The following is a 26,670-nucleotide window of genomic DNA, read 5'->3' on the forward strand; positions in this document are numbered from 1 at the left end:
GATGGGAAAGGTGAAAAGAAGTCTTTCTACAGAATACCAGCTGTGATTGAGACACAAGGGGAGCAAACCAAGGAGCTTTCTGCCGGGAGACAGAGAGGATTTAGCTGCTTTATGCAGAGCGGATCTGAATACTTCAAGTCTATTTTGTTACTGGTAAGTCACTAGGCTAGAGTGTTGTAGAACATTTTTTTTAAATGTTTACTGAATAAAAACATCCTTAATTTTATCAAATATACTCTACTCTATATTTCATTTCTTTCTTTTGTTTTAATTTTCCTCCCTCCATCCCTCTTTGGATTTTAAATATAGTTTTTCCCCATGTCCAAATAATTCAAATATATGTAAATAAAAACAGATAAGTAGTAAATTAAAAATAAATTATAAAATAAAAAAACCCATTCTCCCTTGCCCCGAGTCTTATCATATGGGTCAAACCCATCAATCACAGCCAGTTTCTCCACATACCGTGCCCTTTCTGCAGCTGGTAATGTACTCACATAACCAGAATTATCAGCCATCGTGTCACTTTACTCTCGCTCGTACTTTGTTTTATATTGTGAGCAGGGCCGCTGATAGCTTTGGCTGGGTCCGGGACAAAATGCTCTGAATGGCCCCCGGCCAACCCACACACACACACACACACCTCTCTTATCCCAGTCTCTACTCACTCCAACCCTTAAATGACAGGTATTCAAAAACAATTCAACCGGTCAACAACCATTTCATTTTAGCATTTCAACATTTTTACAGTTTTAACATTTTAACATTTCCTTAGTCTGCAACTATTCAGGTGCGAAATGCAATGCGCCGGACTTTTGTTGTGTGGGCGTGCGTACTGTCCAGTGTGAAAAGCAGAGAAGAACACACCGCTCGAGAAACGGTGGGATATGATTGCGGGCTAATGTGAATATTCTTAGCTTCAATCAGATATATGAAACACAATGTTATTAAGCCGTTGTGGTTATGAAATGATTCAATGCCCTGTGCGTTTGATATGGTGTTCAGTGTGACTTGCTCTCCCCTTGTTTGTAGCATGAATTGCGTGCCGCGCGTGCCTTGGTTGGGGTTACTTTACGGGGCTGGAAAAAGTTGACTGTGTCTTACCCAGTGATGGGAATAATGGCGTTAGAAATAAACGGCGTTACTAACAGCGTTACTTTTTTTTAGTAACGAGTAATCTAACTAATTACTTTTTAAATCGTTATAACACCGTTCCCGTTACTTACAATAAAATACTATGCGTTACTTTATTAAAGCTGTTCTCATCTGGCACGCTGCTCGCTCAGCCTTTCTTTACTCTGCTTTCGTGTGGGGCAGGGAGACACAAGACAACGGCACAGTAAGCCAATCAGAGTAGATTTGGACAACATAAGTAGGTAGGCCACGCCTACTGCACTGCTGCACACTCTTTCAATCAGAAGACCCAGCGATGGCGAGCGGTCAGCCCAGCACTGCGCTTTCACATTGGAAATACAGCCATTACTTTTCATTACTTGAAATAAAAGGCAAGAGTGTTTACGTGCAATGCACATTATGTCGAGGAACAAAGTGTTTGTCCTCGTCAGTGGCCAGTAATTAGTAACATAATTTTAATAACTACAAAAATATATTACATTTGATAGATGTCTTATCTCACATTGTCCCACAAAAATATTAATATAGTGTAGATAACGTTACTAATTGGTTCTGTTAAGTGTCCATTTCAGTCATTAAATACATTTAACATTCACTTTTATTATGATTACACTAATTGAATTTCATTTTTTTTTTTGAGGGGGAACAAAATGTAACGGAATAATTACTTTCTCTGGTAATTAGTTACTTTTATGACAAAGTAACTCCGTTACTAACTCAGTTACTTTTTGGGAAAAGTAACTATAACTAATTACTTTTTGAAAGTAACGTGCCCAACACTGGTCTTACCTGGCTCAGCTGCCCCACTGCCTTTGCTAGTACCTGCTGCATCATCCCAATCTTTTTTAAAATATTTATGCAGTGAGCCCCTGAGTCTCTTGGTTTCTTCCTCTCTTTTTCTCTTTTCTTTTCTGTGCTCCTGGCTTGTGCATGTTGGCAAATGGCACGCACCCTGATTGTCGAAGCGCTATGATCGAACGATGTCGTTTTTTTCCCCTTAATCAAAGAGTCAGACCAAACCATTTTTGCATGAGGGGTGGTAGGGGGTTCTTGACACCTTTTTCAAAGACAATAAAGGCAAAAGATCTAGAAATCATTTATTGAATGCAAATATAGCACATTTCTCCCCCAAATCAACACATTTTGAAATGAAATAAAATAATTGCAACTTCATGAGAGCCCAGTTCTGGGCCCCCCCCCCATTCCCCCCCCCCCCCCCCCCATTCCTGGGCCCGGGACAACATACCTGTTTGTCCCCCCCTGTCGGCGGGCCTGATTGTGAGTATGTATGTATGTATGTATGTATGCATGTACTTGGTCTTCCAATATGGCGCCCTAGCACAATCTCGCGGTACGGTGACGTCACGCGGTAGCCCTGGATAGAAGAGAAAATGGGGAAAAAAGAAGATAAAGACAGAAAACGCAAGAAATCTGCTGCTACTTTGTCCCAAAATATTGGCGCCATGTTCCAAAAAAAGGCCAAAATGGGTAAGGTGCTGAGTGCAGGACTTTTGTTTTTCTTTTGTTTACAACAGTAGTGGTAGATCGATCTGTCAGAGTGATCAGTGGGGGGTAGCGTCAGCCCGTCCATCAGTCTATGTGTGTCAGTGACACGCACACACAGAGATGAGTTAGGTGGCTCTATGGCTAGGTACTAGTAGCGTCGGACCTGGGGCTGCTTTTATTTATTTTTTTTCAGCTTGGGGAATCGGAGCTGTGGTGTGGTGTGAAGACAGTAAAATGCAAGACTTTAAGAGCACGTGTTTTTCAGTTGTCATGGTAACATGGCATCATGGTAACATGACGCCCTGTCAGTGGTTTGGCATTTGGATCAGAGTGAAAAGAAACGTGTGCACTAGCTAAAAAATGAAAATGTTCAGACCAGTGTGTGTGAAAATACCCACTGTTGCTGCATTTGGGCAATTTTAAATTAATTGTCCTTATAGGGCTGTACGATATTATTTCAATCTCAGGATTACTTGAAACATTTATCTCAATTAGAAATTATAAAGCATGGGCAGATCAGGAGTGTTCTGATGCCATCAACAACAACAGAGACAGACAATGAAGGAGAGCAACAACAGAGACAGACAATGAAAGAGAGCAACAACAGACAACTGAGGTGAGCAACAGAGACAGACAATGAAGTCACAGCACAGTTGTAAGAAGATAACAATAATAAGTTAGACAACAGAGAACTTATAACAAATAAAAAAATGTCTAAATTAGAAGATTTGAAGTGTGCTCGTGTATTTGGGGGGTACGGGAGTAGGGGGCCAGATGAAGTCCACTTTTGGGGAAAAAAGATCCCCCCACAATGCTGGCTACGGGCCTGTACAGTACAGGATGTATTTAAATACAGTGTCTTGAATTTTTTTCTTTCTAATTTTAAACGATCAAGTCCCTCCCACCCACACACTGCCAAAAAGGGGGGGGGGGGAGCAGAAAGAAAGAAAAAAAGGAAAAGGTAGGGGAATCTCACACTTTGTATAAAGTACACACTATCTTCTCATCTGTTATATATGAAAGAATCATCAGGGTCCTATGATGCTATAGGAGAGTGTTGAGTCTGTCAAAATACAAAATTAAAGGGTCCCATATCTTGTGGAACTTTCTAATTGATCCTCTGGTGAAATACTTATTTTTTTCTAATTTCAGGAAAAGCATCAAGTCACTGAGCCAAACAGAAACTTTCGGTGGATCAGGAGATTTCCACTGTAGAACTATTCTTCTGCAGGCTAAAAGAGAGGCAAAGGCAAAAGCATTTTTCTTGTCTGTGGCCAATAAAATCTCATTGACTAATACTCCAAAAATGGCCATTTCTGCAGAGGGTTTCACTTTGGTATCAAATGCATCATTTAGAGTTTTACAAACAGATGACCAAAAGTCTCTTAGTTTTGGACAACTCCAAAACATGTGTGCCATGTCTGCTTGGGTTGTATTACAGCACTCCCACTTGTCTTCAACATCAGAGTAGATTTTCGATAGTTTGGATTTGGTGTAATAGACTCTGTGAAAGACTTTGAACTGTATCAGGTTGAGATGGGCACAAGAGTACATACTGTTAACTCCAGACTGAGTGCAGTCCCAGGCTGCATCAGATATTTCCATACCAAGTTCTTCCTCCCATTCAGCTCTGAGCCGGTCTAATGATATATTCTGAAGGGATGTGATTATGTTTGAGATGTTTGATATCTGTCCCTTATGCTGCATAGGAGCCCTCAAGATCATCTCTAGTCCTGAGTCTGCTGGAAAGGCTGGACTCAGGGTCTGAATAAAGTGACGGACCTGAAAGTATCTGAATAAATCTGACCGTTGTATTTGGAATTTTTCAGAGAGATCTGCAAATCTGCCAAAATGGCTGTCTATATAGAAATTGTAACATGTAGCAAGACCAAGCCTATGCCACTGTGTAAAGGTGTGGTCCAGTTTGGCTGCCTGGAAGAGGTGATTGTTACAAATAGGGCTATACACAGAAAATTCTTTAAGCTGGAACTTTTGCCTGAATTGTGCCCATATTTTAAGGGTGGAAATTACTATGGGGCTTGATGTGTACTTTGATGGTGAGAGTGGTAATTTTGCAGTAATAAGAGCAGAAAGTGATGTCGGCAGACAAGAGTTCGCCTCAATTTTGCACCAGTCCGGTTTTGGGGCCTGATACCAGTATATGACTTTTTGTATATTAGACGCCCAGTCGTATTTCCTCATGTTAGGAAGTGCCAGGCCGCCTTGGTCCCTAGGTCTTTCCAAGAATTCTCTGCGGATCCTAGGATTTTTACCAGCCCACAAAAATGAAGAGATAAACTTGTCCAATGACTGAAAGAAGGATTTAGACAGAAAGACTGGGAGACACTGAAAGAGGTATAGAAATCTAGGTAAAACATTCATCTTTATGCAATTAACTCTGCCTGCAAGAGATAAATAGAGTGCAGACCATCTCTTTAGATCTGATTCCAATTTGTTCATGAGTAGTTTGAAATTTTTCTCATAAAGATCAGGGAAGGGCAGCATGTTGGTGTAGTGGTTAGCGCTATCGCCTCACAGCAAGAAGGTCCGGGTTTGAGCCCCATGGCCGGCGAGGGCCTTTCTGTGTGGAGTTTGCATGTTCTCCCCATGTCCGCGTGGGTTTCCTCCGGGTGCTCCGGTTTCCCCCACAGTCCAAAGACATGCAGGTTAGGTTAACTGGTGACTCTAAATTGACCGTAGGTGTAAATGTGAGTGTGAATGGTTGTCTGTGTCTATGTGTCAGCCCTGTGATGACCTGGGGCCGCATTACAGAAAGTTCCTAACTTGAGAATCTCATCTTATCTGTCTAGTTCCCGTGGCAACGGCACTTTAGGATCATATTTAGGAAAAGGCTATTACAGAACAGCCGTTCCTAACTCTGTTGTCCTATCCTATCTCAAGTTAAGAAAAGTGTATTACAGAAGCATCCTAACTTCTAAAAAAACTAAAAAATTCTTAAATACCTGTCCTAACTTTAGGATATCCCCACCGCTGTCCTAACTGTCATTTTTACTGTATAAATCAGGTAGTAGTCTATTATTAGACAGAATGGCATGTATTTTGCTTTTGAGGCGACAACAACAACGTAACCGGAATTTGTTTATTGAAAGGCAGTTGGTAGACCAAAACGACGTTTGAAGGTTTGATGACAAAACTTTGATAAATCACTACTGGTTATCCCGGGCCATGATCATACAGTTAGCTGATAAACTACGGCCAGATTTAGAGAGGCCGACTCGTCGACATGGGGCTCTCCCGGTTATACTGCAGCTAACAAATGTGCTTCGTTTTTTCGCCAAAGGTGACTTCCAAACAGAAATCGCCAATTTGTCAAAAATTTCTCAGCCTTCCATGTCCAAAAATCTGACCGAAGTGGCAACAGCGATAGGAAGGCTGGCTGCGCATTACATTAGGTTTCCAGGCGGACAAGAACTGAATGCGATTAAGGAAGCCTTCTACTGACATTCAAATATGCCCGGTGTGATAGGTCTAGTGGACGGCTCTCTGTTTCCCATTAAGGCCCCGTCTGTGGATGAAGTCGCCTATGTTTGCCGTAAGGGCTATCACGCCGTCAATATCCAGGCAATAGGTGACCATAACATGATCATAAGGCATTTGATCGCCAAGTGGCCTGGATCAGCGCATGATGCCTTCATTTTCAATACAAGGTGGAGTGGAACATTTATTAAGGCCAAGGCCAATCCAACTGTTGTTTTATAGCCTATAGTCCTATATTTTTGCTTACCTAACGCACTACTTCATTATCTGCAGTGACATTAACACTTGCTTGGAGGAGACAAACGTGAGTGGATGGCTTCTTGGTGATTCAGGTTACCCACTGAAGCCATACCTTATGACACCAGTAGGGGAGGAGCTTACCCCTGCAGACATGCGGTATGGCCAATGTTAAAATTTATACACTCCCTCCTTCCTTTACACTTAACTCATGAATAATATGAGAAAATTATAGCAAACTTTTTGTTTCATATGTTATTAGATACAACCAGGCTCACAAAAAATGCAGGGCAAGACAGGAGCGTCTTTTTGGAGTGTGGAAGAGCAGGTATAAGATATTTCACTTTGCAGAAAAATCAATCTTATTTAATTTAGTAAGTATTTACAATAAACTCACAGGCTACTGCACTACTTTTCCAATACCAGATGGAGGTGTCATGACACAAGTGGAGGCTACCTGCAGTACACACCGGAGAAAGTAATCCTATTTATTAAAGCAACAGCAGTCCTCCACAACCTCTGTAGAATGGCAAACATCCCAGACCCAGAAATCAACCTGGAACAACCAGACGAACCAGAAGAGGGGCTTGAGATAAACCAAAATGGGTTGAATACAAGACAACAACTGATCAGAGATTTCTTTGCAAGGCCCTAATATGAATAAATGAAACAAAAAATGTAGAAAATGCTGTTTTATTTATATTTCAAAGGAGCATTTTCTCTCTCTCTCCTTCTCCCATTCAAACTTCTCCCTCTCCAGTGCCAGCCTCTCCTTTTCCAATTGCAGCCTCTGCCTGCAGAGCTCCAGCTTCTCCCTCTCAATTTCCAGCAAGGCCTGGAAGTCAAACGTTTGCTTCTGTTTCTTTTCTGCGAGAAAAGAGAAGAATATTAGGTCCTGAGGTTGAATGGCATAGTAGGCCATAGGCTCACATAAAAAGTTTAGCCTTAAGGAAAGCCAGCTTTTTTCTTTTTCCCGTTTTATCTTCACAATGTGACTTACGAGGTGGTTGTGGTGTTTCAGCCTCTTTCTCCAAGTCAGCACTGTTGAAATCCAACAGTGGTCTGTGGTCAATGGTCTCTAGGTCATCCACCTATAGGCCGACCTCAAAGCCTCCAGCGATACCTGATTGATGTGGGCATTTAAAGATAACTTTATTAACTGTGTTCACTCTGAGCATATTAGCTTATATTATATTAGGCTATATATTGGCTATTATATTTTCTATTTCATACAATTACAATAATATTGTTTATATTTATTTATCATCCGATACTGACAGTCCTCGAGCAATCAATGAAGTCGCTGGGACTACCGAAAAGAGACAGTTCTTACCTTCGTAGTTTACGGGGCTGACAAGACCCAAGACGCACGTCTTCGCGGGCGTTAACGGAGTTGCTGAGGCCGAACCACCTCCCGTTTTCCTTTGCTCCTTCCCAACCATGACAGCCTTTTTTTTTTGGTTTGGCTAGTTAGGGTGCTGACTTTTTTTTTAACTGCCTCGGCGTCCCGGTGCACACCAGACACCGCTGACACGGCACTGGCTATCCTCTGCCATTCCCTTTCCTTAGATTCTTTAGTTAATGAAGAACTAAATCTCCCGAACAATATATCCTTGGACCCCTCCACTAACGCTACTAACGTTTCAATTTTATCCGGTTTAAAATTTAAAGCCCGTCGTTGTTTGTCCATACTGTTTACGTCTCTTGCTGTCTCGTGTCAAGTCGTCACTTGTAGCAGGGTATTGTTTCTGTTGTAGCAGCTAGCCAGAGATCACTGGACGTTACTTCACGAGACACAGTGTAGCTTTCGTTGCTAGGTAACAGACATAAAAGGCGATCATAGATGTTTCGATCAGTTATTTAGGAATCCTAACTCGAGATAAGATAAGAATCCTAAATGAAGTTAGGATTTGCTTCTGTAATACCAAACTGAAAAGAATCCTATCTCACAGCTGTCCCATCTTAACTTTTGACTTAAGATAGGAACTTTCTGTAATGACGTCCAGGGTGTACCCCGCCTTTCGCCTGTAGTCAGCTGGGATAGGCTCCAGCTTGCCTGCGACCCTGTAGAAGGATAAAGCGGCTAGAGATAATGAGATGAGATGAGATCACAGAATCCAGGGACACATGTCGGCCCGGGGGCATTTTGAGTTATTGACAGATTCAGAAAGTACAGTTTCTAAGCTTTCCAATGATGCCTTCCATGTGGAGATCTGACAATATTTGAAGAATGTGTGGCCTTTTGAAAGTGTATACTTCTTAAAACAGAAAAGGGAGAAAATCGCCCTCAAAGTTTTCCATCTCAGCTACTCTGGGTGTAGGGCGGGCACATAATGGCGCTCATTTGCATGACATTAAGGAAAGCCCTACCCCCTATGAGCTAGCACGATGCTACTTTCATGTAAACAAAGATCACCACATCAATTTTCCTTCCATACAAAGTATGCCCAACACAATTATGAAGTACAAAAATAAGTCCTAAAGTATACTTTAACGTTTTGTGGTTGAAAAATTACTCACACCGTAAGAAAGAAAGATAGCATGATGATGACACAACTAACACTAGTTTCATGTAAAGCCTCGGTCACAACCGGCCGTATGTGCTCCTACAGCCGGTCTACACGCAAAAAATGCAAGAAACGCACGGAGAGCGCGCATGAAACGCACGAGAGCGCGCGTGTGAAAAGCACGAGAGCGCGCGTGTGATGTGCTGATTTTCGAGCCGCAGACCGGCCGCAGAGGCTCTTTGTCATGTCAAACAAACTCTACGGGCGCTTAGGTTTTTTTCAGGTTGCAAGACAAACTTACGGCCAACGCGCGTCTTTCTCCGTGAACAAAAAAACAAAAACGCAGCGATTTGGGAAACGCCAAAAATCACACGGCCAAAAAATCGTACGTCCGGTTGTGACCTAGGCTTAACCAAACCACAACACTCTCCGTTACATGCAAAAATAACCACACAGCCTTAGATTAATAAACTTACCCCATCAGAAAGAGAAACGGCGCCTTGCACACACCAATGCCTCTGATGGAATGTAATCCTAGAACGGTCCATGTATCATCCGATCATTCAAGTATTCCATTCAATCTGGAAAATGAGGTTGCGTTTTTTTTTTGCTAGAAATGGTGATCTCCGATGTAAATACCATGTGTCTGCTTCGCGGTGTTTCAGCTCCTCTGCGCTCTGTTTAGTAACTCATTCCATAGTGAAATCACACGCCTGTATGCAGTTAAGTAGCCATGCGCTCAACTCGGATCATACAGCTGATTCGCGAAAAAAACCCCAAAAGACTTAAATCATCATGTGAATGGCCCATATGGTAATTTACCCACACCCCCAGCAGGCTACAGTCCTGACAAAAACGAGACAATTTGCAACAGAAAATGTATGCTTTTCCAACAAAACCATCTATTATCTGAAATACTGATTGCATTCTTCAAGATCTCAACTTGCACATGATGGAAAAAAACAAAAATCACAAATTTCGAAAAAAAAATGCTTCTTTTGCTATTATCTCGGATTCGTTTAGGTCGAGATGTGTCCCTGGATTCGGTGAGGGGTCACATATATGTACATACCCATACCCACATATATACATCTCGTCTCGTCTTCTGCCGCTTATCCGGGACCGGGTCGCGGAGGCAGCAGTCTAAGCATGGAAGCCCGGTTAGGGTAAGGGGATAAAAGCGAGGTTTGGCACCCCCTGCCATCCTCCTTTTTGGCTCTGGAGTCGGTTCTGAAGGTCCTACAGCGATGTTCCACCCCTCTATAGATTCAGCTGGACCAGGGCTATCCTCGGATTATGTGGGACGCCACCCACCCCTGAATCTCTACGACCTTCCGTTCTGGAGATATTCAACAAAAACCGTTTTCCCATAGACTTACATGGAGTGAAAATTTTATTAAGTCCCACAGCCAGGAAAGTCCTCCTCCGAGAACTGGCTCAATGTCACTTCCATGACAGATGTTGTTTTGCACGCGCCCCGTTCAGCCCCTCTAGGTCGACTGGACGTCTTGCCCTCATTTGCACGATCGTCCAGTGCGGAGGCCAGTTCTGCTTGGGCCTGGTCAAGGGTGGCTCTTTGAAGCTTTTTGCCATAATTGCGAGTAGCCCACCTAGTGGCCGTATCAAACAGAGGGTGCCAATTGCCCCTGATCTCACTCTTTAATTTCTCCAAGAGAGAGTCTATATTTTGTTTATAATGTTCTTCCAAAATCAAATTGGTGTTATAGAGCCAGTTCCTCGCATTACCCTCTAACAGTAATTGAGTGCGCTCTGAAGGAGAGGCCGGCTTTATGATCGTGCACAAGGTTTCAGTGAGCCTTTGTAAAGATGGCGGTTGGCGTGTGGGGCTCAAAGAGGTTGAAACCTTGCTTAAGTGATGAATCGAACGGATAAGGCTATACATCGATTTGATGTTCTGTCTGTCCCGGTCAATGATTGGTGTATTGTTTTGTGTGCTGTTTTTAGTAGGGGTTGTTGCTGCCCATCTCACCTTAGTCCTTTGATTAGAGGTGTCTCGATTTTGAGTTCTGCCCCTAAAGACACTCCATGAGTGGTTCCCTTTATCAGCTAAGACCGCAAACCTATTATCTGAATAATAAGGGTTACGACTCTTTTTCTGTTCCTTTTTGTTGAATGGGGGTCTATATTCAATAATACGTGGGTTATGGTACCATTGTGCTAAATGCATAAGGCCTCGACGGGACCTGCCCCGTTATACCACCGTCCACTCACTCATATTGTGAAAAAGAAGACAGAAGGGGGAAATAGAAGGAAATAAACTTTGTTTAAAAAAAGGGGGGGGGGCAAGCCAGTCGCGATGTTTCGGTACAGTATGCACCTTCTTCGGGCGTTGGCTTGCTAGAGACAAAAATAAATAAATATAAATAAATAAATAAACAGTACGTTTTAAATGTATTTGGGTTTGATGATAATATTTCGATGCAATTACACGGTTTGGCCACAAGATGTCAGTGAAAGACCACAAAAAACTTTTGAATAGGTAGTGTTCTGTTTAGTCTAGAAATAGACTTTTGGAAGATAAATGCTGGATTTTGTTTAATCAAAAAAAAATCAGAGCTTCCTTCAGTCTAGAAATAGACTTTTGGAAGATAAATGCTGGATTTTGTTGAAAACAAAAAATCAGAGCCTTCTTCAGTCTAGAAATAGACTTTTGGAAGATAAATGCTGGATTTTGTTGAAAACAAAAAATCAGAATTCTCCTCAGTCTAGAAATAGACTTTTGGAAGATAAATGCTGGATTTTGCTTAAAACAAAACCAAAAAAAATTAGAGCTTCCTTCAGTCTAGAAATAGACTTTTGGGAGATAAACGCTGGACAGAGCTTTCTTCAGTCTAGAAATAGACTTTTGGGAGATAAACGCTGGATAGCAGGAGAATCAATGCATGTGTGCCTGTGTTTGAGCCTGTGTTCTATTTATACTCTTAGGAAGGCCCCTCCCCTTCCTTGTTAGAGAATGACTAAGCAAATTCCATTTTCCATTGAGTTTGAATGGGCTAAAATTGGTTATAAAAACTAACTAAAATTATTAAATTTAATCATTTGAATACTTTTACGTTTCTTAAATGCCATTAGCAATTTTCTATCGAATCCATTTTCAATTTTCCATATGTACCCTTACAGTTTTTTCCTTTTTCTTTTTGTATTAGAGTGAATGGGTTGCAGTTAATCTTTAGAATTGGACCAAATATTTAAATAATTCCACTGGACATTTATGGTTTTTAACCCCAATCAGGACTTTCTTATGAATAGGTAATAACCACTTTCCCTTTATTTTCCTTTTTTGAGTGTTTATTGTTTTCCTTTTAAATTTTCTTTCACCTTTTAGGCATACCAGTGACTTTCTCGGCCAATTTCACATGCCCATCAGGAGAAACATGGACAGGGGATACGTGCTGGCACCGCTTAACATCCAGACAGGACCCGGGAGGCACTGGCTGGTTAGGATTTCCACAAAGATCCACGTCCTAGCCTAGGCCAAGGCCGTGTTGTGCACTGTCCTTCCCGAGTCCCATCCCCGATGCCCCACAGATGCCAGGTAAGTACTCCCATGTGTATTTGGATTATTATTCCGAGCCCCAGTTGGGGTTTATTGGGGTTAGGGTTAGGATTTCCACAAAGATCCACATCCTGGCCTAGGCCAAGGCTGTGTTGTGCACTGTCCTTCCCGAGCCCCATCCCCGATGCTCCACAGATGCCAAGCAAGCACCCCAACGTGTATTTGGACTATCCTTCCATTCTCTTTTGATGTTAAGCATGGCGTGGGGATTGTATCTCAGTCAATTTTAGGACACATCATCAGTAGTGTTCCTTTGAATCATGGGGTGTTTCGGCCTTTCAACACCAGACACCCTCATCAAAGGCAGCCAGCCACAGGGTAATCAAACCCGAGCTTGTATCCCATGCCCAATCACAAGTCCAGGATTTGGGGATGGGTTAGGGTTAGGTTAGGTTAGGGTTATAGGGTAAATAAGGTAAATGTCTGCCCAGACCATTTGGTTTTTTGGCTCTAGCGTCCGTTCGGAAGGTCCTAGAGTGATCTGCGACCCCTCCCTGGATTCAGCTGGCCCAGGGCTATCCGCTGATACCAAACCCGTTATGCTGCGACATCGGGGGCGGAGCCAGAGCTGAAAAAATGGGTTATTATATTTTATTTTGATGATATCTCTGGAACGGAAGGTCGTAGAGACACGGGACCACTTCTGGCGTGTTCAGAGACCTCGAATTATGTGGGAAGCCACCCACTCCTGAGGGTTAGGGGTAGGGTTAGGGTAAATAAGGTAAATGTCTGCCCAGACCATTTGGATTTTTGGCTCTAGCGTCCGTTCGGAAGGTCCTAGAGCAGAGGTCTCAAACCTGATCCATAAAGGGCCTTGTGGCTGCAGGTTTTCATTCCAGCCATGCAGCAGCACACCTGACTTGGCTCATTCAATCAACTGAACTGTCTTCACACAGTCAAATACTTGCAGCCACACCCACCCTTGATTAAAGGGTGGGTGTGTCAGTTGATTGAATAAGCCAAATCAGGGTGCTGCTGCATGGCTGGAATGAAAACCTGCAGCCACATGGCCCTTTATGGATCAGGTTTGAGACCCCTGTCCTAGAGTGATGTGCGACCCCTCCCTGGATTCAGCTGGCCCAGGGCTATCCGCTGATACCAAACCCGTTATGCTGCGACATCGGGGGCGGAGCCAGAGCTGAAAAAAAGGGTTATTTTATTTTATTTTATTTTGATGATATCTCTGGAACGGAAGGTCGGAGAGACACGGGACCACTTCTGGCGTGTTCAGAGACCTCGAATTATGTGGGAAGCCACCCACTCCTGAGTCTTTACGACCCTCCATTCCGGAGTTATTCACGAAAAACTGTTTTGCCATAGGAATGAATGGGATGAAAATTTCACTAAGTCCGACAGCCAAAAACTTCCTGATGGACATTGTTAGGAGCACGTTTAAGGTTATTTGGAGTCTATTGGTAGGGTTAGGGTTAGGTTATACGGTAAATAAGGTAAATGTCTAGGGTTAGGTTAGGGTTAGGGTTGGTTAGGGTTAGGGTTAGGGTTATAGGGTAAATAAGGTAAATGTCTGCCCAGACGATATCAGACCATTTGGTTTTTTGGCACTAGCGTCCGGTCCCAGGCTGGGGGAGCTCCACTCGGGGCTGGGGCAGCCTCCCCTGGAAGTCCCAGGCTGGGGGAGCTCCACTCGGGGCTGGGGCAGCCTCCCCTGGAAGTCCCGGGCTGGGGGAGCTCCACTCGGGGCTGGGGCAGCCTCCCTGGAAGTCCCGGGCTGGGGGAGCTCCACTCGGGGCTGGGGCAGCCTCCCTGGAAGTCCCGGGCTGGGGGAGCTCCACTCGGGGCTGGGGCAGCCTCCCCTGGAAGTCCCGGGCTGGGGGAGCTCCACTCGGGGCTGGGGCAGCCTCCCCTGGAAGTCCCGGGCTGGGGGAGCTCCACTCGGGGCTGGGGCAGCCTCCCCTGGAAGTCCCGGGCTGGGGGAGCTCCACTCGGGGCTGGGGCAGCCTCCCCTGGAAGTCCCGGGCTGGGGGAGCTCCACTCGGGGCTGGGGCAGCCTCCCCTGGAAGTCCCGGGCTGGGGGAGCTCCACTCGGGGCTGGGGCAGCCTCCCCTGGAAGTCCCGGGCAGCTAACCCTACTCCCAGGGCTGGGGAGCTCCACTTAGGGCTGGGGCAGCCTCCCCTGGAAGTCCCAGGCTGGGTTAGGGTTAGGGTTTCCACAAAGATCCACGTCCTAGCCTAGGCCAGGGACGTGTTGTGCACTGTCCTTCCCGAGTCCCATCCCCGATGTCCCACAGATGCCAGGTAAGTACCACCATGTGTATTTGAATTATTATTGCGAGACCCCGTTGGGGTTCCTTGTGGTTGGGGTTAGGGTTAAGGTTAGGGTTGTGGTTGGGGTTAGGGTTAGGATTTGGGGTTAGGGTTAGGATTTGGGGTTGGGATTAAGGTTAAGGTTAGGGTTATGATTAGGATTTGGGGTTAAAATTAGGATTTAGGGGTTTTTTTTGGTTAGGGTTTGGGATTAAGCTCCCATGTGTATTTGGATTATTATTGCGAGACCCTCCGTGTAACCCTCCGTTGGGGTTTATTAGGGTTGGGGTTAGGGTTAAGGTTAGGGTTATGATTGGGGTTGGGATTAGGGTTAAGGTTAGGGTTATGATTAGGGTTTGTGGTTAAAGTTAGGATTTAGGGTTTTTTGGTTAGGGTTCGGGATTAAGGTTGGGATTGGGGATAAAACCCCTCTCAATTATTAAGTCCCCCAGGAAATTTGGAGCCCAACCGTGAGATCCATTTAATCTCCCATGCTTTACGCTGTGTGGAGGTCCAAGCGGGGTTGCACTGGAGGCCAGTGACCCTTAACGCTTCCGGGCCATGTTGGATAAAGTGCTGTACCACGTGTGTATCGGTTTCTCTTTTTCTTTTAATATTGTACCTGTGTTGGTTCATGCGTGTGGCTATGGAGTTTTTCGTCTCCCCCACATACTGGGCTTGACATTTAATACAATAAATGAGATAAACACAATTTTTGGATTTGGGATTTAAAGTGGTACGAATTGCAAAATTTTCTTTAGTGGTTTTATTGGAAACCCAACCCCTGTGCCTGAACTCAGGACAATGCTGAGTTTCCCTCAAAACCAATGTGGGCTTTAATCTGCTATGGACTAACCAATCCCCCAAGTTTTGGTTTCTCCGGAAAGCCGATATTATTTTGTAATTTTTGAGTGCCGTAGAGCTTTTGATAATTTTGTCAAAATTGGCCTTGACTTTTGTGTTTAGCTCCCTACTGATCCCTGAAAAGGTGGTGATGAAGGGGATTATTTCCTTATCGTCCCTGGCCTTGACCTGCCGAAAGGTTTTGAGGACATTCCGGAGGAAGGACCGTGAGTAACCCCTAAATCTTAGTGCTCTGAATAAGGTAACTGTGGCTTTCCAAAAGTCTTCTTGCCTGGAACAGATTCTCTGAAATCTCAGCAATTGGGACTTTACTACACCCCTGAAGGTATGTTTTGGGTGAAAACTACTCTTATGTAGCAATGCATGGGTGTCTGTTTCTTTAAAATAAACTTTCGTATCCAAAATCCCGGTGCTGTAGAAATCAGGGCCCTTAAACGTTACTGTATCAAGGAAATTGACCGAATCTTTAGCGAGTTGGTATTTGATTTTAATCGAGGGGTGATGGTTATTGAGACCTTGAGCAAAAACCTCAAAGTTCTCCTTTGTATCTTCCCAGACACCCCATATGTCATCCAAAAACCTAAAGTAGTATTTCGGTTTCACAGGGTTGACCGCCAAGGCCGTTTCCTCCCACGCCGCCATGTAAATATTGGCATAGGACGGTGCGAATCGCTTGCCCATTGCTGTTCCCTTGATCTGCAGATAGCATTCAGAATCAAATTCAAAGTCGTTGCGTGTAAGGTTAATTTCCAAAAGTTGCAGAATTACATCATCGGGTCTTTTGCCGTCGGGGTATCGATTAAACCATTCCCGTACAGCTCTGAGGCCTGACTCAGTTTCAATGTTAGTATATAAACTCTCGATATCAATCGTAAACAAAAAGGCTTCTGTGGGGATCCGGGCCTCCCTGATCTTATCAATGAAATCATAAGTATCTTTAATGTAGCTGGGGTGTTTGATCGAAACGGGGTGAAGAAAATGTTCGATGTATTCGGCCACTCGATACGTCTCACTCCCGCAGTCCGAAACTATGGGACGTCCGGGGGGAATTTCGAAAGGGACACTCCACGTTTTTGGGTCTTTATGGATTTTGGGCAATAGATAAAAACTCCTCTGTCTGGGGTTGTCTTGTCCTAAAAGATATTGGCCCTGTTTCCTCATCTCATCTCATCTCATTATCTCTAGCCGCTTTATCCTTCTACAGGGTCGCAGGCAAGCTGGAGCCTATCCCAGCTGACTACGGGCGAAAGGCGGGGTACACCCTGGACAAGTCGCCAGGTCATCACAGGGCTGACACATAGACACAGACAACCATTCACACTCACATTCACACCTACGGTCAATTTAGAGTCACCAGTTAACCTAACCTGCATGTCTTTGGACTGTGGGGGAAACCGGAGCACCCGGAGGAAACCCACGCGGACACGGGGAGAACATGCAAACTCCGCACAGAAAGGCCCTCGCCGGCCCCGGGGCTCGAACCCAGGACCTTCTTGCTGTGAGGCGACAGTGCTAACCACTACACCACCGTGCCGCCGGCCCTGTTTCCTATTTAAGTATTTATTTTCACAGAGCCGGTCCACTATGTTCCGGATCATGGATAGGGTCTCCAAATAAATAGGTTTAGGGAGTTTGACGTAATACTCCGAGTTAGTCAGTTGTCTCTTAGCCTCCCAAACATATTGGCTCTTATCCAATATGACCACAGTACTTCCCTTATCTGCAGGTTTAATGACAATGTCACGATTCTGACTCAATTGCCTGAGTGTTTTAACCTCCCCACGAGATAAATTACATAAATCCCTAGAGTTCCAGTTAAGGGTTTTTAAGGCGTAATTATTAGCTACCGTATATTTTTTAATGACCAAGGGGAGTTGAGAAAACTTAGGTGTCCAATCCGATTTAGGGGTAAAAGGGATGGGCCGATAGTTGTTCTTTTTAATCTCGTAATACGAATTTAATTTGATTTGGCGGTGAAAAGTCTGTAGATCGTTACTCAACTGGGACTTCTGATCTTTATGTAGGTCTACTGTCGGAATAAACGTCAGGCCTTTCTGAAGCAAATTGAGTTGTTCCCGATTCAGGGTAAAAGAGTGTGATAAATTTAAGACCGATTTGTCAGCCCCCTCCAGTGCCGCTGGGATTATGGGGTTTACAGGTTTAAGAATGACGTCCAGTGATTCAACATGACTTGAGCGGTCTTTGGGGTCCAATGGATGCCGTCGTCCAGAGTCTCGAATAGAGGGTCTGGGAGCAATGGGATGTAATTAGACGCCTTTTTAATGGACTCATTGAGTTTGTCCATTCTGCGTTTTTGGACCGGATCCAGAGTTTTGGAGTAATTGACCAGAGGAATCCAAATTCTTGTGGCAACGAAAGTCTCTCTGGCCTGGTTAATGGCCCTTTGCAACTGTTTTAGGGCCGTTTTGTCTATGAGTTGGCCCCTGTGGTTAATGCCGAATGCCAAAATGACTTTTTCGACTCTGCAATTAAGAACCGCATGTAATATGATGTTTGCTGCATGTGCAAAGGTTGCCCCTGGGAAACTGTCAATCTGCAGATCTGGAATATGATATTCTAATATCCTGCCGAGATTAGAGTCCCCTATGATTAACCATTTTTTGCTGATTGTGAGATTCCAATCCTGTAATTTCCTATTTGTTTTCAGATGTCTAGTGGGTCTGAACCTTTGTTGCGGTGGCTTCCACCACTCCAGACCAGCTTCAGGAACAAGATCTATGTTACGACTTGTGCTGATGGGTGAAGAAATATTTGTGACATTGTCCAGCCTGCCTGTGACCGGCGTGAGAGACATCCTTGTGGATGCCTCCTCATCCGATTCCTCATCTATGAGCGAGATGAGCAGTTCCTCCTGTTCCATTTGTTGGGACAAGTCTGACGGAGGAGGTTCATGAACTATTGCCCCTACATTGTTTGTGTGCACCTCGGGAGGCTCACGCAGAGGTTGTGGGTGTGAGGCGCTTCGAACCGTGAGTGGAGGATCCGAGATAGGAAGTTCCTCCTGTTCCATTTGTTGGAACGAATCTAACGGAGGAGGTTCATGAACCATTGCCACTACATTGTTTGTGTGCACCTCGGGAGGCTCACGCAGAGGTTGTGGGTGCGAGACTCTTTGAACCGTAGGTGGAGGATCCGAAACGATCTCACACCATTGCGTGCAAGTCTCCTCTATGACATTGGGGTTTCTTTGTTTAGGCCGAGACCTGCGGGGCGATTTGGGTGCAGGAGTGCTGTCCCAGGTATTGTCTGGGAGCGGGGAGGTGGCAGCATCCCTCCTGGGAAGGGGCGGAAAGTCCTCCTCCGAGAACTGGCTCAGTGTCACTTCCGTGACCGATGTCGTTTTACACGCGCCCCGTTCAACACCTCTGGATAGAGTGGACATCTTGCTCTCATTTGCACGATCCTTCAGCGAGGAGGCCAGTTCTGCTTGGGCCTGGTCAAGGGTGGCTCTTTGCAGCTTTTTGCCATAATTGCGAGTAGCCCACCTAGTGGCCGTGTCAAACAGAGGGTGCCAATTGCCCCTGATCTCCCTCTTTAATTTCTCCAAGAGAGAGTCTATATTTTGTTTATAATGTTCTTCCAAAATCAAGTTGGTGTTATAGAGCCAGTTCCTCGCATTACCCTCTAATAGTAGTTGAGTAGGCTCTGAAGGAGAGGCCGGCTTTATGATCGTGCACAAGGTTTCAGTGATCCTTTGTAAAGATGGTGGTTGACGCGTGGGGCTCAAAGAAGTCGAAACCTTGCTTAAATGAGGGTTAGGGTTAGGTTAGGGTTAGGGTTAGGGTTAGGGTTACCACAAAGATCCACGTCCTGGCCTAGGGTTAGGGTTAGGGTTACCACAAAGATCCACGTCCTGGCCTAGGGTTAGGGTTAGGGTTAGGGTTAGGTTAGGGTTAGGGTTAGGGTTAGGGGTTAGGGTTAGGGTTAGGCAAATAGACTTGATTTGTGGAACCGGCCCCATTGCGGGGACTGTGGAGTTGGGTTAGGGTTAGGGTTAGGGTTAGGTTATAGGGTAAATAAGGTAAATGTCTGCCCAGACGATATCAGACCATTTGGTTTTTTGGCTCTAGCGTCCGTCCGGAAAGTCCTAGAGTGATGTGCGACCCCTCCCTGGATTCAGTTGGCCCAGGGCTATCCGCTGATACCAAACCCGTTACGCTGCGACATCGGGGGCGGAGCCAGAGCCGAAAAAATGGTTTATTTTATTTTATTTTGACGATATCTCCGGAACGGAAGGTCGTAGAGACACGGGACCACTTCTGGCGTGTTCAGAGACCTCGACTTATGTGGGACGCCACCCACTCCCGAGTCTCTACGACCTTCCATTCCGGAGTTATTCGCGAAAAACCGTTTTGCCATAGGAATGGATGGGACGAAAATTTCACTAAGTCCCACAGCCAAAAAACGTCCTGGTGGACATTGTTAGGAGCACGTGTCAGGTTATTTGGAGTCTATTGGTACCTATATTACAGACATGTTTTTTTGAATTTTTAAATCTGAACATATATTTCATGCCTAGCCTAGCTTAGCCTAGCCTAGTTTAGCATAGCCTAGCCTATCCTAGCCTAGCCTGGCTTAGTTTAGCCTAGCCTAGCTTAGCCTATCCTAGCTCAGCCTAGCCTAGCCTAACATCCTTAACACATTATCCAAAAAAGTATGAGTTAACTTACCATTTTGATGTCAAAACGTCGAATAGGGTTAGGATTTGGGGTTGGGATTAGGGTTAAGGTTAGGGTCATGATTGACATTTCGGTACAGTATGTACCTTCTTCAGGCGTTGGCTTGCTAGAGACAAAAATAGAAATAAATAAATAAATAAACAAACAGTATGTTTTAAATGTATTTGGGTGGCCAATATTCCGTTTTTAAAGAAAGGGTCTGTAAATTATTACCAGCAAAAACTTACATCAATTTACAGATCTTCATGATAATATTTCGATGCAATTATACGGTTTGGCCACAAGATGTCAGTGAAAGACCACAAAAAACTTTTGAATAGGTAGTGTTCTGTTTAGTCTAGAAATAGACTTTTGGAAGATAAATGCTGGATTTTGTTTAATCAAAAAAAAAAAAAAACATAGCTTCCTTCAGTCTAGAAATAGACTTTTGGAAGATAAATGCTGGATTTTGCTTAAAACAAAACCAAAAAAAATTAGAGCTTCCTTCGGTCTAGAAATAGACTTTTGGGAGATAAACGCTGGACAGAGCTTTCTTCAGTCTAGAAATAGACTTTTGGGAGATAAACGCTGGATAGCAGGAGAATCGATGCATGTGTGCCTGTGTTTGAGCCTGTGTTCTATTTATACTCTGAGGAAGGCCCCTCCCCTTCCTTGTTAGAGAATGACTAAGTAAATTCCATTTTCCATTGAGTTTGAATGGGCTAAAATTGGTTATAAAAACTAACTAGGGTTAGTTTTTAGGGTTAGGGTTAGGGTTAGGGTTAGGTTATAGGGTAAATAAGGTAAATGTCTGCCCAGACGATATCAGACCATTTGGTTTTTTGGCTCTAGCGTCCGTCCGGAAAGTCCTAGAGTGATGTGCGACCCCTCCCTGGATTCAGTTGGCCCAGGGCTATCCGCTGATACCAAACCCGTTACGCTGCGACATCGGGGGCGGAGCCAGAGCCGAAAAAATGGTTTATTTTATATTATTTTGACGATATCTCCGGGACGGAAGGTCGTAGAGACACGGGACCACTTCTGGCGTGTTCAGAGACCTCGACTTATGTGGGACGCCACCCACTCCCGAGTCTCTACGACCTTCCATTCCGGAGTTATTCGCGAAAAACCGTTTTGCCATAGGAATGGATGGGACGAAAATTTCACTAAGTCCCACAGCCAAAAAACGTCCTGGTGGACATTGTTAGGAGCACGTGTCAGGTTATTTGGAGTCTATTGGTACCTATATTACAGACATGTTTTTTTGAATTTTTAAATCTGAACATATATTTCATGCCTAGCCTAGCTTAGCCTAGCCTAGTTTAGCATAGCCTAGCCTATCCTAGCCTAGGGTTAGGGTTAGGGTTAGGGTTAGGGTTAGGCGAATGGACTCGATTTGTGGAACGCTCCCCATTGACGGGACTGCAGATTTGGACGCAAACCGATGTGAGCGGTCACAACGGATTGCAACCGTTCATCCGTAATGGCAAGTTGGAATCCAAGAATCTAGTCCTGGGAATTTGGCTAGCTTAGCATAATCGGCTAGGATCTGGGTCTGTTGGACTCTAGGGGGTAGGCTGGGACAGGAGACATGACTTCTGGAACCCAGAATTGCCTTTTTCCCCAGGGACTCGATTCTTGGAATCCAGACTCGATTTTTGGAATTTGCCCAGAAAGTGACTCTGATGGGCCGGGGAAGGCCCCTGGAGCCCTGGGCCAGGCCCCAGGGACTTGACTTTTGGAACCCAGACTTGATTTTTGGAACTTGCCCCAAAAGTGACTCTGATGGGCTGGGGAAGGCCCCTGGAGCCCCAGGGACTTGATTTTTGGAACCCAGACTTGATTCTTGGAACTTGCCCAGAAAGTGACTCTGATGGGCTGGGGAAGGGTTAGGGTTAGGGTTAGGGTTAGGGTTAGGTTATAGGGTAAATAAGGTAAATGTCTGCCCAGACGATATCAGACCATTTGGTTTTTTGGCTCTAGCGTCCGTCCGGAAGGTCCTAGAGTGATGTGCGACCCCTCCCTGGATTCAGTTGGCCCAGGGCTATCCGCTGATACCAAACCCGTTACGCTGCGACATCGGGGGCGGAGCCAGAGCCGAAAAAATGGTTAGGGTTAGGGTTAGGGTTACCACAAAGATCCACGTCCTGGCCTAGGCCAAGGCCGTGTTGTGCACTGGGTTAGGGTTAGGGTTAGGGTTAGGGTTAGGCGAATGGACTCGATTTGTGGAACGCTCCCCATTGACGGGACTGCAGATTTGGACGCAAACCGATGTTAGCGGTCACAACGGATTACAACCGTTCATCCGTAATGGCAAGTTGGAATCCAAGAATCTAGTCCTGGGAATTTGGCTAGCTTAGCATAATCGGCTAGGATCTGGGTCTGTTGGCCTCTAGGGGGTAGGCTGGGACAGGAGACATGACTTCTGGACCCCAGAATTGCCTTTTTCCCCAGGGACTCGATTCTTGGAATCCAGACTCGATTTTTGGAATTTGCCCAGAAAGTGACTCTGATGGGCCGGGGAAGGCCCCTGGAGCCCTGGGCCAGGCCCCAGGGACTTGATTTTTGGAACCCAGACTTGATTTTTGGAACTTGCCCCAAAAGTGACTCTGATGGGCTGGGGAAGGCCCCTGGAGCCCCAGGGACTTGATTTTTGGAACCCAGACTTGATTTTTGGAACTTGCCCAGAAAGTGACTGTGATGGGCCGGGGAAGGCCCCTGGAGCCCTGGGCCAGGCCCCAGGGACTTGATTTTTGGAACCCAGACTTGATTTTTGGAACTTGCCCCAAAAGTGACTCTGATGGGCTGGGGAAGGCCCCTGGAGCCCCAGGAACTTGATTTTTGGAACCCAGACTTGATTTTTGGAACTTGCCCAGAAAGTGACCCTGATGGGCTGGGGAAGGCCCCTGGAGCCCTGGGCCAGGCCCCAGGGACTTGGTTTTTGGACTGGGACCACTTTTTGGGAAATTGCCCCAAAAGTGACTCTGATGGGCTGGGGAAGACCGCTGGAGCCCTGGGCCAGCCTCCCCTGGAAGTCCCAGGCTGGGGGAGCTCCACTCGGGGCTGGGGCAGCCTCCCCTGGAAGTCCCAGGCTGGGGGAGCTCCACTCGGGGCTGGGGCAACCTCCCCTGGAAGTCCCAGGGCGGGGGAGCTCCACTTAGGGCTGGGGCAGGCTCCCCTGGAAGTCCCGGGCAGCTAACCCTACTCCCAGGGCTGGGGAGCTCCACTTAGGGCTGGGGCAGCCTCCCCTGGAAGTCCCAGGCTGGGGGAGCTCCACTCGGGGCTGGGGCAGCCTCCCTGGAAGTCCCAGGCTGGGGGAGCTCCACTCGGGGCTGGGGCAGCCTCCCCTGGAAGTCCCAGGCTGGGGGAGCTCCACTCGGGGCTGGGGCAACCTCCCCTGGAAGTCCCAGGGCGGGGGAGCTCCACTTAGGGCTGGGGCAGGCTCCCCTGGAAGTCCCGGGCAGCTAACCCTACTCCCAGGGCTGGGGAGCTCCACTTAGGGCTGGGGCAGCCTCCCCTGGAAGTCCCAGGCTGGGGGAGCTCCACTCGGGGCTGGGGCAGCCTCCCTGGAAGTCCCAGGCTGGGGGAGCTCCACTCGGGGCTGGGGCAGCCTCCCTGGAAGTCCCGGGCAGCTAACCCTACTCCCAGGGCTGGGGAGCTCCACTTAGGGCTGGGGCAGCCTCCCCTGGAAGTCCCGGGCAGCTAACCCTACTCCCAGGGCTGGGGAGCTCCACTTAGGGCTGGGGCAGCCTCCCCTGGAAGTCCCGGGCAGCTAACCCTACTCCCAGGGCTGGGGAGCTCCACTTAGGGCTGGGGCAGGCTCCCCTGGAAGTCCCGGGCAGCTAACCCTACTCCCAGGGCTGGGGAGCTCCACTTAGGGCTGGGGCAGGCTCCCCTGGAAGTCCCGGGCAGCTAACCCTACTCCCAGGGCTGGGGAGCTCCACTTAGGGCTGGGGCAGGCTCCCCTGGAAGTCCCGGGCAGCTAACCCTACTCCCAGGGCTGGGGAGCTCCACTTAGGGCTGGGGCAGGCTCCCCTGGAAGTCCCGGGCAGCTAACCCTACTCCCAGGGCGGGGGAGCTCCACTTAGGGCTGGGGCAGGCTCCCCTGGAAGTCCCGGGCAGCTAACCCTACTCCCAGGGCTGGGGAGCTCCACTTAGGGCTGGGGCAGGCTCCCCTGGAAGTCCCGGGCAGCTAACCCTACTCCCAGGGCTGGGGAGCTCCACTTAGGGCTGGGGCAGGCTCCCCTGGAAGTCCCGGGCAGCTAACCCTACTCCCAGGGCTGGGGAGCTCCACTTAGGGCTGGGGCAGGCTCCCCTGGAAGTCCCGGGCAGCTAACCCTACTCCCAGGGCGGGGGAGCTCCACTTAGGGCTGGGGCAGGCTCCCCTGGAAGTCCCGGGCAGCTAACCCTAACCTGGCGCACCAGGCGGTCCTGGGCACCCACTCTTAAGCCCTCCTCACCGTGCATTAAGGACCTTCAGCCCCGCTGGCCAGTCGAGCTGGCCCATGGTAAACCTCAGCAGTAGCACTGGCCCATGGTATAACCGAGCAGCCCGACTTTGGAGGCGCCCTGGTCCGTCCACCACGCCTAGTGCACCAGGCGGTCCTGGGCACCCACACTTAAGCCCTCCTCACCCTGCATTAAGGACCTTCAGCCCCGCTGGCCAGTCGAGCTGGCCCATGGTAAACCTCAGCAGTAGCACTGGCCCATGGTATAACCGAGCAGCCCGACTTTGGAGGCGCCCTGGTCCGTCCACCACGCCTAGTGCACCAGGCGGTCCTGGGCACCCACACTTAAGCCCTCCTCACCCTGCATTAAGGACCTTCAGCCCCGCTGGCCAGTCGAGCTGGCCCATGGTAAACCTCAGCAGTAGCACTGGCCCATGGTATAACCGAGCAGCCCGCCCCTGGAGGCCCATAGCTCGGCCAGGGTAGGTCCGAGGAGCCCCAGGCTTGGCAGGCTGATGCCTGGGACCTCCACCCAGGGAACCAGCACGGGGGGCAGCCCCCAGCCAGGGGACGTTAGCCCCAGGATTCCAGATATCGAGCCCGAATTTGGAGGCCCATAGCTCGGCCAGGGGAGCTCCCAGGAGCCCCAGACTTGGCAGGCAGATGCCTCTCACCTCTCCCCAGGGAACCAGCACAGGAAGGCCCGGGCAGCCCCCAGCCAGGGGACGCCAGCCCCAGGATTCCAGATATCGAGTCCGACTTTGGAGGCCCCTAGCTCGGCCAGGGGTCCTCCCACGACCCCCAGACTTGGCAGGCAGATGCCCCTGACCTCCACCCAGGGAACCAGCACGGGAAGGCCCGGGCAGCCCCCAGCCAGGGGACGCCAGCCCCAGGATTCCAGATATCAAGTCCGACTTTGGAGGCCCATAGCTCGGCCAGGGGACCTCCCAGGACCCCCAGACTTTACAGGCAGATGCCTCTCACCTCTCCCCAGGGAACCAGCATGGGAAGGCCCGGGCAGCCCCCAGCCAGGGGACGCCAGCCCCAGGATTCCAGATATCAAGTCCGACTTTGGAGGCCCATAGCTCGGCCAGGGGACCTCCCAGGACCCCCAGACTTGGCAGGCAGATGCCCCTGACCTCCACCCAGGGAACCAGCACGGGAAGGCCCGGGCAGCCCCCAGCCAGGGGACGCCAGCCCCAGGATTCCAGATATCGAGTCCGAATTTGGAGGCCCATAGCTCGGCCAGGGGACCTCCCAGGACCCCCAGACTTTACAGGCAGATGCCTCTCACCTCTCCCCAGGGAACCAGCATGGGAAGGCCCGGGCAGACCCCAGCCAGGGGACGCCAGCCCCAGGATTCCAGATATCGAGTCCGACTTTGGAGGCCCATAGCTCAGCCAGGGGACCTCCCAGGACCCCCAGACTTTACAGGCAGATGCCTCTCACCTCTCCCCAGGGAACCAGCATGGGAAGGCCCGGGCAGCCCCCAGCCAGGGGACGTCAGCCCCAGGATTCCAGATATCGAGTCCGACTTTGGAGGCCCATAGCTCGGCCAGGGGACCTCCCAGGACCCCCAGACTTGGCAGGCAGATGCCCCTGACCTCCACCCAGGGAACCAGCACAGGAAGGCCCGGGCAGCCCCCAGCCAGGGGACGCCAGCCCCAGGATTCCAGATATCAAGTCCGACTTTGGAGGCCCATAGCTCGGCCAGGGGACCTCCCAGGACCCCCAGACTTTACAGGCAGATGCCTCTCACCTCTCCCCAGGGAACCAGCATGGGAAGGCCCGGGCAGCCCCCAGCCAGGGGACGTCAGCCCCAGGATTCCAGATATCGAGTCCGACTTTGGAGGCCCATAGCTCGGCCAGGGGACCTCCCAGGACCCCCAGACTTGGCAGGCAGATGCCCCTGACCTCCACCCAGGGAACCAGCACGGGAAGGCCCGGGCAGCCCC

The sequence above is a fragment of the Neoarius graeffei genome, chromosome 24 (genome assembly GCF_027579695.1).
Source record: "Neoarius graeffei isolate fNeoGra1 chromosome 24, fNeoGra1.pri, whole genome shotgun sequence".
NCBI classification, from domain to species: domain Eukaryota; kingdom Metazoa; phylum Chordata; class Actinopteri; order Siluriformes; family Ariidae; genus Neoarius; species Neoarius graeffei.